Below are 12,928 nucleotides of genomic sequence, written 5' to 3'. Positions count from 1 at the left end.
CAAATGCCTTTTAAATGTTGCAATTGTACCAGCCTCCACCACTTCCTCTGGCAGCTCATTCCATACACGTACCACCCGCTGCGTGAAAACGTTGCCCCTTAGGTCCCTTTTATATCTTTCCCCTCTCACCTTAAACCTATGCCCTCCAGTTCTGGACTCACCACCCCAGGGAAAAGACTTTGCCTATTTATCCTATCCATGCTCCTCATAATTTTGTAAACCTCTATAAGGTCACCCCTCAGCCTCCTACGCTCCAGTGAAAACAGCCCCAGCCTGTTCAGCCTCTCCCTATAGCTCAAATCCTCCAACCCTGGCAACATCCTTGTAAAACTTTTCTGAACCCTTTCAAGTTTCACAACATCTTTCCGATAGGTAGGAGACCAGAATTGCACACAATATTCCAACAATGGCTTAATCAATGTCCTATAAAGCTGCAAAATGATGTCCCTATACTCAATACTCTGACCAATAAAAGTAAGCATACCAAACACCTTCTTCACTATCCTATCTACCTGCGACTGCACTTTCAGAGAGCTATGCTTTAATATGGACATGCATATGGTATATCAAATACTTAATTAAGTAAAGAATGAGCTGCAGCAATGAGCCTGAGGCTATTGTACTCCAATCAGTCTCTGTCATATTGAAGGTCATACTCCTGCAATGTGTAAGTAGTTGGAATAATCGAACACATTTCATACTGTTTACTCAAAGAGATTCCTGTAAGTTGACCAGAAAGGTGAGCTTCCTAATCCATACCAGACCAGTGTGGACTTAAGGGAACCCACACACAGCACAAAATGCTGCAGTCCATTTGATGAATGGAGCACCCACTAAAGACAGCCCTTTCTAGTGAAAACTGAAAGAACTCCGGATGCTGTAAATCAGAAACAAAAACAGAAGTAGCTGGAAAAGCTCAGCAAGTCTGGCAGTATCTGTGAAGAGAAATCAAAGTTAACGTTTCGGGTCCAGTGACCCTTCTTCAGAACTGTGCATGTCCATATTACAGTGTGTGGTGATTGCTGCAGTCAATCGGATATTAACGTTTTCAGGCCCATACAACAGTTCAAAGGCCCATTCTGAGGAAGGGTCATCAGATCCGAACTGTTAACCGTGATTTCTCTTCACAGATGCTGCCAGACCTGCTGAGCTTTTCCAGCAACTATTTTTGGTCCTTTCTAGTGGTTTTGCAGAATTTCCATTTGATACTCCAATGAACAATTTTAAGAGTCAGCCACCTTCCAGCTCAGCACCATCCCCATGACCTGTCCTACCTGCCTATCTTCCTTTCTACCTATCCACTCCACCCTCCTCTCTGACCTATCAACTCCATCCCCACCCCCATTCACCTATTGTACTCTATGCTACTTTCTCCCCACCCCACCCCCCCTCTCATTTATCTCTCCACCCTGCAGGCTCCCTGCCTGTATTCCTGATGAAGGGTTTTTGCCCGAAACGTTGATTTTCCTGCTCCTCGGATGCTGCCTGACCTGCTGTGCTTTTCCAGCATCACTCTAATCCAGACTCGGGTTTCCAGCATCTGCCGTCCTCGTTTTTACCTACTTTAATATCAGACTACCATTTCACAGACTGGCTGAAGCTAGCAGGTTTCCTTCCCAAATGATGTCTGAAAACTGGTTGAGCTTTTGCAACAAGTATTGACATCACCGTGTGGGCGGCACGGTGGCACAGTGGTTAGCACTGCTGCCTCACAGCGCCTGAGACCCGGGTTCAATTCCCGCCTCAGGCGACTGACTGTGTGGAGTTTGCACGTTCTCCCCGTGTCTGCGTGGGTTTCCTCCGGGTGCTCCGGTTTCCTCCCACAGTCCAAAAAAGATGTGCAGGGTCAGGTGAATTGGCCATGCTAAATTGCCTGTAGTGTTAGGTAAGGGGTAAATGTAGGGGTATGGGTGGGTTTCGCTTCGGCGGGTCGGTGTGGACTTGTTGGGCCGAAGGGCCTGTTTCCACACTGTAATGTAATCTAATCTAAAAAAATTCAGATTTTTGTTTAAGTCCATAATCAAATCGCAGACCCATTAAGTGGATCCAACACTTGTGCTGTACATAGTGTTCCATGTGAAAATTTGCATCTGATTTCTGACAGTTTCGAGTTAGAAAAGATTACCCACTCTGAGACATCCTAAAGCTTCCAAACCAGCAAGAATCCTGATTATAATCCAATAACAGTTCATTATAGGATTTTATGGAAAACATCTTGCTGACATGTCATTCAGAAAAAACTAAACCAAAATTAGTTCTATTTCTCTGATCCGGTATCGTGGTGAGGGATAGCAAATTAAATGTTTCCTTTTTAAAATGGAAGGAGAGAAGCTCAAGCAGTGTGCTCATTACCAGATTGTAAGTATGAGCAGTAATCTGTCAAATGGAAGGCTATGCTGACAAGCTGTGAAGAAGTCAATTTGGGAGTTGTCTCCTTTATAAGCCGCAGGAGCTGCAGTAGGCCATTCAGCCCATCCAGCCCATCAAGACTGCTTTGCTATTCAATGAACTCATGACTGATCTGATAATCTGCGACTTTATTTTCTGCCTCTGGAGTATAAGCACCAAGAGACTCAGTTTTGGATGAACACCTGTGAGATGTTGGTTGTGTGTTTTGCAATTTGTGAATGATTACGTTTCAAGACAAAGAAGTCTTGCAAACTGCAGGTATAGGAGTGGCCCCTGATTCAGACTGCCCCAGAGCAGCTCCTATTGGTCCTGTTACACACGGCGTGCTTCTCAGGTACAGGTGTGAAAAAAGAATCATACCGTGGGGAAGCAGGCCATTCAGCCCATTGAGTCTACACTGACACTCCGGAGAGCATTCCACCCAGACTCAACCCCTACCCTATCCCTGTAACCCTGCATTTCCCACAGCTAATCCACCTAACCTGCATGTCTTTGGACTGTGGGAGAAAACCAGATCACCTGGAGGAAACCTTTGCAGACATGGGGAGAATATGCAAACTCTACACAGTCACCTGAGGCTGGAATCAAACCCAGGTCCCTGTGCTAGACACTGTGTCACCAGCCACATCTCCTGATCCTGACTAAAACTTCTTTATAAGACATTAGTTCACAGCTCTGATATATTTGAATGTACATATACAACAAAACATGACATTCTTCTTTGTTTAAGACAGGATATAATGCAGCGATCAACTTTTTCAAAATAAACTGAAGCTTTCCTTAATGGTATTTTATCCTGTAAATTATTTTTTCAAACAAAATCATGTTATTGTTCAGAAGGCAGAGTGTAGTGCTTCTATCTTATAGATTTGACATTTGCTGCTTTTAGTAGTGAGTTGGCACACTATACAGGTAATGTTGCTTCTTGTGTTGCAGGAGTCGTGTTTGCTGTTATTCCCCTTGGCGTTGTTGTTGTTAGTCTTCCCCGTTGTTCTGGCTATGGTGTAGATTAAATGTGGACTCTGTTTCTTTTCAATTGCTGACCAGTTTTAGTCTCAGTTCTGCATGAATTTGGTGTCTTGGTTTCAGCAACAATTTTTTGCCGGGTTCCAGTTTTAATGATTGAAGACAGTACATGTGCAATTTATCCTTTCAAGGGCACAGATAGGGCATTGGCTTGTTTGTCTTCCTCTTTCCTGTTCTTCACTGGATTGCTGGCTCCCTTCCTCCTGCGAACCTGGATGATATACTTTACTTAGAAGAGAAGGCCCCTATTTTCTTCCATTCAACAGTTCTTCTGGTGATTTGCAGAGGTATGGATTGGCAAGGTAGAGGTCTCCCTTTGTCTTTCAGCATTTTACAGTTTCTTTGGATCACCTGAATATGTCTTTACATAAATATATGCCCCTTAGGATAATATAATGAAGTGATGATGTTGATGTCAGCACATTCTCTGGATATGAATTGGGTGCCATTGTTGCATGATCATTTTTTGAGGAATTCTTCAAAATTTAACTCATAGTGCTAAGGTGATCATTATGATTCTCAAGCCTTTTAAAAACCATTTGAAAGGAAAATTGGCCTAGTATTCTGTGATTATCATGCATTATTGATTGAGCATGAATATTTAAACTCCACAATATCCCGTAGTCTGGGCGGTACTTCTGTAAAGGGCTTTTGCCCGAAACGTCGATTTCGAAGTCCAGAATCTGGGTTTCCAGCATCCACAGTCATTGTTTTTACCTCTTCTGTAGTTACCACCTCCTCTTTCAGCTGTGTATTTTGGACTTCTAGCAAAGATTGCATGTTGAATTTTAATATCATTAGAAATGCCTACCAGAACACATCTGCTGTAGCTGTAAGCTGAAACTTCTTGTGTGATCTGCACTTATCTTCTGGAAATGTCCTTCCTGCATTGTTTTGGCTCTGACTTTCATTTTCCACTTTTATTTTTTATTATTGGTCAGAGTATTGAGTACAGGAGTTGGGGAGGTCATGTTGCGGCTGTACAGGACATTGGTTAGGCCACTGTTGGAATATTACTTGCAATTCTGGTCTCTTTCCTATCAGAAAGATGTTGTGAAACTTGAAAGGGTTCAGAAAAGATTTACAAGAATGTTGCCAGAGTTGGAGGATTTGAGCTATAGGGAGAGGCTGAACAGGCTGGGGCTGTTTTCCCTGGAGCGTTGGAGGCTGCGGGGTGACCTTATAGAGGTTTACAAAATTATGAGGGGATTGGATAGGATAAATAGACAAAGTCTTTTCCCTGGGGTACATTCTATGACTCTATGTGATAGACAAGGCTGCTGACTGTGTTTGCTGTCTCTTACAAGATTATCCCTGGATCTCCTGCTGAAAAAACATTTGAAACCCTTCATCTCTGCTGCTGTTAATTCCGGTTTGATTCAGTTTAGAAGTGTCAGTCATTAGGTGGTGAATCCTTATACCTTGTTCATAGTGGCAGGTTTCTTTCTATCGCAGTATGACAGTCTTGCAGAAACGTTGCAAATAAGAACGAGAGTAGGCCATTTGGCCCTTTGAGATTTCTCTGCCATTCAATGTGATCATAGCTGGGCTCAGTTGCATGGAAAAGTATGGGAACATTTAAAGGGAAGGCGGATCAGCAGAGGCTATTGAAGTTTCCAGAACCAGAAATAGGACACATAGCATAGAAGGGGTCAGGAATCTAACTTGAGGCACAGAAGACAAGGAGACAACTATGAGAAGGGGCCCTGTCAACGCAGGACAGAGGGTGTTGTGCTTAAATGCGCGCAGTATATGAAACAGGATAAATGTATTTGTCACGCAGATTGAAATCGGTGGGTAAGATGTTGTGGTCTTCATGGAGACATGACTGCAATGGGATCAGGTATGGGAACTAAATTTCCGAGGATAGGCACCCTGTCTATAGACCGAGTTGGACTGAAGGGTCTGTTTCCATGCTGTACCACTCTATGACTCTATGACTCTATGATAGGCAGATGGGCAGAAGAACCAGGGTTGCCTTGATAGTAAGAAATGTAATTAAATCAATAGCAAGAAGTGATATAGATTCAGAAGGCATAAAATCTGTGCACATAAAGTTGAGGAACTGCAAAGTTAAAAGGACCCTGATGGGTGTTTTGTTCAGGTCTCCTAGCAGAGTCAGGATGTGGGGAAGAAAATAAATAGAAATAGCACGTAAGAAAGGGACTATTACAGTAATCAATATGGAAAGTGGACTAAAAAAATCAGGTTGGTAGTGGACCGGAAGAAAAGGAATTTGTGGGATTTTTCGAGATTTTTTTTGGAGCAGCTTGTGTTAGAACTCACTAAGGAACAGGCAATTCTGGATTTGGTAATGTAATAAGGCAGACTTGATTAGGGAGCTGAAGGTGAAGGAACTGCTAGGGGGCAGTGACCATAATATGGTAGAATTCATCCTGCAGTTTGAGAGGGAGAAGTTGGAACGGTATTACAATTGAGCAAAGGTAAACACAAAATCAGCAAAAGACAACTAAAAAAGCAATAAGGGGAGGGAGAAGATGAAATATGAGAAATAATTAGCTCATAATATAAAAGAAGATGGGGGCGGGGGGGGGGGCGGGGTGAGGAGGGGTGCGTGGCACGGTGGCACAGTGGCCAGGGACCCAGGTTCAATTCTAGCCTTGGTCTGTGTGTGGAGTTTGTACATTCTCCCCATGTATGCGTGGATTTCCTCCGAGTGCCCCGGTTTCCTCTCAACGTCCAAATATATGCAGGTTAGGTAAATTGGCCATGCTAAACTGTCCCATAGCCTTCAGGGATGTGTAGATTAGGTGCATTAGTCAGGGGAAATGTAGAGTAATAGGGTAAGGGGAAAGGGTCTGGTGGGATACACTGCAGAGGGTCAGTGTGGACTTGTTGGGACGAAGGGTCTGTTTCCACACTGTAGGGATTCTGTGAGGAAGAGGAAAGAGTGACCATTGCACCACTGGAAAATGAGGCTGGTGAAGTAGTAAAGGAGAACAAGGAAATGGTGGATGAAGTGCATTGGTACATAATTTCAGAGAAATGGAGAAGTAAAAGGGCAGTAATAATAGGAGATTTGAACTTCCCCAAAATTAGTTAAACCTTTAAGTAAAGAACATAATAGATACTCTGCTCTGAAGAAGTGTCACTAGACCTGAAATCTTAACTCTGCTTTCTCTCCGCTTCTGATTTTGTTTCTGATATTCAGCACCTGCACTTCTTTGGGCATTTTTCTGTCCTACGATAGATTTGCACAATGATTAGGATCTGAAATGCACAGGTTGAGTGTTTTTTAAAGGCAGAATATTGAGCTTTCGGAAGAGAATTGGATAGTTATCTCAGAGAACAGGAGCATGGGAAAGAGACTAGTTGATCCGCCTGAATGGTGCCTTTCAATGTTGTTGCCGTTCAATGAATTTATGAATGGACCTGGATACGAAATCTATAGAATAATGGAATCATAGAGTCACTGCAGTTTGGAAACAGGCCATTTGGCCCATCAGGTCCACACTGACCTTCTGAAAAGCATCCCACTCAGACCCAACTCCCTGCCATCCTACCCCATAACTCCACATTTTCCATGGCTAATCCACCTAGCCTGCACACTTTTGGACAGCGAGAGGAAACCAGAGCACCTGTTTCTAATTCAAGGTCTGCAGAATTTGAAATATAAATGCGAAGGAGGTGCCTTGGCCGCCAGATGAAGTTTATTTAATTCATTATTGGACCAGCAGAAATGCCGATCTGAACTTGTTAGGAAATAACAGGTTTACTTGAGTCAAAATTGGTGGGAGCTTAAATTACTGACAAAAGATGGCTGAATCATTTCTAAATAAATAAGCCATATATAAAATAAATGTTTGTTATTATGGATCCAACCACTGGCATCAGAAAAGTGCCAGTACTTTATATTTCACATTCACTCACAGGAAATGAACTGACATTTACTGCCAGTTCCTAGGTGCCCTTGAGAAGGTGGTGGTGAGCTATTTTCTTAACCACTGTAGGTAGACCCACAATGCCGTTTGGGAGGGAATTCCCGGATTTTGACCCAGTGACAGGAATGACGATATGTTTCCAAGTCAGGATGATGAGTGGCTTGGAAGGGAACTTGCAGGTGGGTGGGGTTCCATTGTATCTGCTGCCCTTCTGCTTCTAGGTAGAAGTGGCAGTGGGTTTGGAAAGTGCTGTCTGAGGATCTTTGGCAAATTTCTGCAGTGCTTCTTGTAGATGGTACACACTACTTCTACTGAGCATCGGGGGTGGAGGGAATGGATGTTCAAGTTGTAGTATGAGTCAGCTGGGCATGAGTTAACATCTGCACTGCTAGTGACAACTCAACAACAGATCAAGCAGAATATTAATGCAAAATAAATTAGCCATATTCACTTAAACAGGAACAGAACATTTTCTGGATCCAATTGAATTTTTTTTCGTCTGTTCCTCCAACGTCAACACGGTGAAATCAGATATTCACTCTGGAATTCTTCAGCTAACTCTTTTCAGGCAACCTTCTTCTGCCATTTCTAATATTGCTCCACCAACCCAATCACCTCCCCTCCTCCAATTCCTGGTCACTCCGTCACAGATTTCCAATCCATCTCATCCCCTGTTCTTTCCCTGCATTCATTCATGAGAAGTGGGCATCACCGGGTATGTTAGTATGTCTCTACTTGCCCATGGGAAGGTAGTAGTGAGCCACCTGTTTGAACCATTCCATCCTTGGGGTGTAGGGATACATTAAGTAAATTCTCAGTCTCGCAGAAATATGGGCACCTGGATGAAAATACTGATGTGATGGGGCTGACCTGAGCATTCCTCACTAGTGCTGATTTTATCCCTCCTGCCAGTAGGAACACCTATTGTCTACTCAATCTACCACACCCCTCATATAATTTGGAACCTGTCCATTATAATCTCCCTTAGCTTTCTCAGTGATCAGGAGAGGCAATCATGGTCCATTGTATCTCCACATAATATGGAAATGTGTTGACGCTGCTTTCCTTCTACTGATAAGTCATCTGTTCTGCCTATACTGATGGAGGAGAGCCAATGTAGCCACGGCAACTGCAAGTCCTCCACCCAAATCAAGTCAACAGCCCTCCATCCCTACTTAAAAATTAGACAGAAGTGGAGATGTCAGGCAGCATCCGAGGAGCGGGAAAATCGATGTTTCAGGCAGGAGCCCTTCATCAGGAATGAGGATGAAGGGCTCCTGCCCGAAACATCGATTTTCCTGTTCCTCGGATGCTGTCTGATCTGCTGTGTTTTTCCAGCACCACTCTAGTCTTGACTCTAATCTCCAGGCAGTCCTCACTTTTGCCTAGAATTAGAGATGTGACAGTTGCTAAACAAGAGCAAAAGTGGAACAGAAATCAGAGGGGAGATACAGTGGAAATAAACAAAAGGCCCATGATAAGGAGCAAGGCTGGAGAAATTACATGATAAGCATAATGATGGTCAAGACAAAAAGGGATGAGTTTGAGTTTGGGTTTGATATATTATTGTTTCAAGTATGAAGATAGAGTGAAAAGTGTTGTTTTGTGTGCTATATGGGCAGATCATACCAGAAAAACTGCATCAGGGTAGCAGCACACAGTGCAGAATACAGTGTGACAGCCGCAGTGAAGGTGCAGAGAGAGAGAGATCAGAATTAACAATTGAGACATCTATTCAAAAGTCTGACAAAGCAGGGAAGAAGTTGTTCTTGAATCTGTTCAAATGTGCATGCAAACTTTTACATCTTCTGCCTGATGGAAGAGAATATAACCGAGGTGGGAGGGGTCTTTGATTATGTTGGTTGCTTTCATAAGGCAGCAGGAAGTATGGATGGAGTCAATGGTTGGAAGGCTGGTTTCTGTGATGGAACGGATTGTGTTTACAACTCTCTGTATGTGGTCTTGGGCAGAGCTGTTGTCATACCATGCTGTGATGCATCCAGATAGGATATTTTCTATAAAAATTGGTTAGAGTCTTTATGGACATGCTGAACTTCCTTAGCCACCTGAGGATGTCAAGATATTGATGTGCTTTCTTGACTATCACACAAACATGAGTGGACTAGGACAGATTATTGATAATCATCTCTCCCAGGAATTTGACTGGAGTCATGAATATATAAGGTGTATAGTAAAGGGCTGAGTACACAGTCTTGCAGAGCACTGTTGTTGAGGATTATGGTGGAGGAGGTATTGTCACCTCTGCTGATTTTTCTTTTAAACTGGCAGCTGCTAGCAGACATGCCATTTACATTTCCTCTAGATCCATCTCCATATTTCTTAACTTGTCCTATTACCAAGCCACCACCTACTTCAAGAAGACCACTACCTTCCCAGTGCCAAAGAAAAATCATGCAGCGTACTTCAACCATTGCTGGCTATGGAAGTCGAGGATCCAGTTACAGAGCAGGGAGGTGATATCTAGGTCTCAGAGTTTTGAGGTGGGTTTGTTTGGAATTATGATGTTGAAGGCAGAGCATTAGTCAGAATGTAGGAGCCTGGTAGGTATTCTTGTTATCCAGACATTCCAAGGATGAGTGTAGGACCAGGGAGATGGTGCCTAGAGAAGACATAAATGGCCAATATACCAGCAGCTGTCAGCTTAAAACAAAAACTAAAACAATGGCTAAGGTTGGAAATTTTCAGTTAACAGATGTGTTGTGATGACCAATAGTCACAGCAGACCAGAGACCACCTAAGGATCACAGTCCATGATCACATAAATATGTTTCAGTTATTATTACACAATGCCCACAGTATTCTTCAAGGCTGCACTGAGCTCAGGATGTAATTTGAGTGGGAAATCAGTGGAAGCCAGAGAGAAAAGATGTGAAAGTGGCTGCTCACATTGGTTCTCCATCTCCATGTCAATCCATCTCCAACAGAATTTATAGAAGGAGCATTGTGATCCCCCATTGAATTTCATAGCCAATGTTTTGTCTTATTTCACTGATTTGGAAATGGTCCTTGAGCTAACAGTTCATAGAATCATAGAATTGCTTCAGCACACATATTTGCTCCCAATGTATTCATTTGGCAGCCAATTGGGCCAGGCATGGGAATTCTGAAGGTCGGAGGTCGCAGGTGGAGACATCTTTCTTTCTTATCTTCCCCCGACTTTGGTGACAAGTGTTTAGGAAAGTGGTGGATATAGCTAACCCTCCAATTTCTCCAGCTTTTCTGCCAAAGTACCACAGGAAGCTGACAGGGTCCAAAGGAAAGTCAACATTCATTAGTCTACAAGATGAAAATTATTCATTTACAGTTCCAATTAAAATTAAATTCTTCAACTGCAAAATGCTCTGGGGCATTCTGAGATGGTGATATATGCTTTGTGAACACAATGATCCTTACTTCCTTTGCAATGAATCTAAGAAGCTATCCCATAAGCACTCAAACATTTTCAATATTTGTCCAATATTCTCGTTTCAATCCTGCCCACAATATTCTGCAAAAATGCCACATCTACTAATATATATCCCGCTTTGCTACAACATAATTTCTTCTAATCTCATTTCTCATGTCAATGCACCATTTGCTCGCTATAGCCGAAAGCTCCCATTTGTATTGCTTTGTGTTATTACCTTTCTTTCCTTGCTAACTAGATTAGAATTGCATTCTTTCTAATGAAATGTGTATTAATATAGCTTCCCATAGGCTTCTAGGATAGAGGGACCAATCTTTCTAGCAAATATTGGCCTCATCCTTCCACACAATTAAGATGTAAGGCTTCTTTCCTAATAGGATGTGGAATTGTATATTATCAAGAGAAGTCATAAATGACAAGTTGTTCAAATACTCTTGTATATCTGTGACAAGATTAAACCATTTTCCTTCTCTTGCTTGGATGATATGTAGGGTCTTTCTTAGTTACAGCAAACATGGTTTTTACTATCTCTAGTTGCTTCTGAAAGATGAATCTAGCTGGAAATTGGCTTGGTGGACTGGAAGATTATTGACTCATCTATCTGAATTCTTGCTTGCAGGTTAGCAGTACAGTGGAGTACAGTGCAGTAAAATTGAGCTGGGAAAATTTCTCCAAGGGATTGGATTGATCTTTTGGGATAGGGTGCAGGTGAAGTGGCCCGCTGATCCCATAGCGGAGCTACATTGAGCAGCAGCAGGCTGTGCAAAAGACTTGCCTCTATGTTCTGGGACTTTGTCCTAGCTGCAATACAAAGACTAAAACATCAACCAGTCCCTTTATCCCCTCAATTCCCCTTCCCTATCCATGCCAATTCATGCCTGCTATCACCTCATTACCTTCATGCCAAACAATTCCTCTCTATTTACTATTCATGGCCCTTCAAACCCTCCACACCAACCTAAAACCCCTTTGCCCACCCAAAGACCCTATATAGCCCATGTGCCCATATGACTCATACCAACCATGACCCCTATCTATCACCCTTTTCCCTTAAACTTCAATGGCAACTAACCCAGTATTGTACATATACAATCCTCAACACCCCTTTTGAGACTGAATAAAGTTTGTGTGCCTGTCGTTGACTTTGCCATTTAAAAAGAACCACCCAATGAGTGAAAAAAACTATTCACTTCATTTAATTCCCTTTCATATTTTAAACACACAAGTATCTGTATTTGTAATATAATTTCAACGAATTAATAAGTCTCTGGAGCTATTTAAACTACATCTTCAAACTACAAGACACCATGACCGTGATCATTAAGGGGTGACGTAAGCTGTGATTTGACTTCATATATTAATGCGATTTGGTTTGGAGGTTTGATTTCGAACTCTTGAAGTGTTGGTTTTAATCTGCGCATGAGGGTGCTTATCAATTAACTTGTTAGTGTTATAGAATCTTGTTTTCTTTTAAACCAGTATAAGGGAGAGAGAATCTCTGGAGTGTAAATGGAAATTTGTTTTATGTGAGATTCTTATGATTGGACAGAGTAAACATTGAAAAGGCAAAAGTGAGGACTGCAGATCAGAGTCAAGATTAGAGTGGTGCTGGAAAAGCACAGCAGGTCAGGCAGCATCCGAGGAGCAGGAAAATCAACGTTTCGGGCAGGGGCCCTTCATCAGGAATGAGGCTGGGAGCCTCTGGGGTGGAGAGATAAATGGGAGGGGGGTGGTGTTGGGGAGAAGGTAGCAAAGAATACAACCTACATGTCCTCGGCAGAGTGGGAGGGGGAGTTGAAATGTTGGGCCACGGGGCAGTGGGGTTGATCGGTGCAGGTGTCCCGGAAATGTTCCCTAAAGCGCTCTGCGAGTAGGCTGGCAGTCTCCCCAATGTAGAGGAGACCGCATTGGGAGCAATGGGAGTCTTCCGCCTCAGAACATGTCAACCCAGGGCATCAATGTAGATTTCACCAGATTCCTCATTTCCCCTCCTTACCCCAATTCCAATCTGCCAGTTCAGCACCATCCTCATGACCTGTCCTACCTGCCAATCTTCCTTCCCCCCATCCGCTCCACCCTCCTCTCTGACCTTCATCCCCACCTCCAACCACCTTAGCTACCTTCTCCCCAGCACCAACCCCCTCCTGTTTATCTCTCCACCCCG

The sequence above is a fragment of the Chiloscyllium plagiosum genome, chromosome 1 (assembly GCF_004010195.1).
Source record: "Chiloscyllium plagiosum isolate BGI_BamShark_2017 chromosome 1, ASM401019v2, whole genome shotgun sequence".
In the NCBI taxonomy this organism is placed as follows: domain Eukaryota; kingdom Metazoa; phylum Chordata; class Chondrichthyes; order Orectolobiformes; family Hemiscylliidae; genus Chiloscyllium; species Chiloscyllium plagiosum.
The sequence above is the reverse complement of the archived record's forward strand: the minus strand, read 5'-3'. Positions refer to the sequence as shown.